Source organism: Corapipo altera, unplaced genomic scaffold, assembly GCF_003945725.1.
Source record: "Corapipo altera isolate COAL_440 unplaced genomic scaffold, ASM394572v1 23b, whole genome shotgun sequence".
Taxonomy (NCBI): domain Eukaryota; kingdom Metazoa; phylum Chordata; class Aves; order Passeriformes; family Pipridae; genus Corapipo; species Corapipo altera.
In genome coordinates, this window is record NW_020884885.1 from 10,001,986 (window position 1) to 10,003,697 (window position 1,712).

A 1,712-nucleotide genomic window follows, 5' to 3' on the forward strand; every position below is an offset into this window, starting at 1 on the left:
AATAATATTTTTTTTTCCTGGAAACTGCCTGCCTTTCCACATTTCTGAAAGAATGACACAAGAAATCACAAAGGTTGAAAACAAGAGTAAGTGTTGGAGACATCCAAGTAAAGACATTAGGGAGGCAAGAAAATCAGTTACAACTCAAAAAGAACTGAATATATAGTGTCTGGTTTTGTTAGTCTACATTTAGAAGTGATCTGGTTTTGTATTTTTCCCCCTCAGCTGAGGAAACAGCATTCAGTAAAGAATACAGAAATCTGTATGTAATTTTCACATAAATAATGTTGAAGTGGTTCTGTGGCTAGCAGGAGGCAGGAGAACATTCCAGATCCCTGCTCCAGTTGTGACAAAATACCAAATTTTGGACCAAGGCTGTTGGACTCTGATTTTTCCACACTGATCTCTAGACTATCACTGAAAATTCAATACACAGCCACCAACTGTGTAAAAGCTCTATTTGATGTACAGTGTACTAGCAGCTGACATCTGATGACATGAGCTCTTGAGTGAACATTTCAGCCAGAATTCTTCCTATGCTGACTTATGGTAGGTTGTCATAAAAACTGAAAGTTTTGGAGTGAATTCCTACATTGCTGAAGTCAAAAGCAAACTCCCACTCATTTCTCTGAAAGCATGGTACCAGTATTGATTGCAATAGTTGAAGTTCTCAGCGTGGTTTGGTTTACCTGAGGAGATGCCTGTTGTAACTGTGATAGTTACAACTATGATCCATCGGCACAGGGAACTGTGTCAGTGGAGCAAGGCTCAGGAAGGTTGATGATAGTTGGCTGATGACAGTAGGAAGGCAGCTGTGGAACAGAAGAACCATAGATTGTACAATTTGAGAACAAAATGCAAAATACTTTTTCTTTAAAAATTTACTTTCAAAATTGAGCTTCCTATACAAACATTCTCCTCGCATGTGAGAAAAATACAACTTATCTTTAACTGCATTTGCAGAGCATAGCCTGTAGGACTGTGCTGCCACTACGTGAATGCAGAAAGCCATTGCAGGTGACTGTGGCTGACTTAACTCCTAACTCCTGCTCCAGGGCATGACGTTGGTATGATGTAATGGGACTAGGGTGAGATCGTAGAAAGAAGCATCGGCATCAGCACTGCCTCCTTGGGGAATGGAATTCATTTCAAAAACTGGAGCAAGAAACAAGTTCTATCTCTCAGGGAAGATGGTAAGAGATGCAACTAAAAGGTACATCAGTACATTTTGGAAAGTGTCTATATTGGAAACAATATAGATCCAAACTAGCTTGGCTTGTACAAAAGTCAATCTTTATTCTCATCCGACCTAGTTTCCTAAGCACATGCAGCCTCTGCAAATCTCTGTAAGAACCGTGAGTGTTCTCCACCACTAGTCAGGACGCCAATGCTTATGGAGCTCTGAGGTTACATAGGTATCATCATGAAGGTTGTAACGAACCTGCGAGGAGGAGGCAAGTATATTTAAAAGTCATTGTATGTTTTAAAAGCATTTCTAGGCTCAGCCCTAGAGGAGGCTGCCATTCTTTTTTCTGTTCTAACAACTTCCAGAAATTCTACTCAAAAACCGTTTTCCACTGTGCTAGTCTCTACGCATCTGTAACCCAAAGAATTATTAATCCATTTAGAGAGATTAAAAAATAAAGCAAACATCTCCCGGCCAGCACGTTCCAGAAGTGCAGGTCTCGCACAGCGCGCGTGTTTCTGCCCCA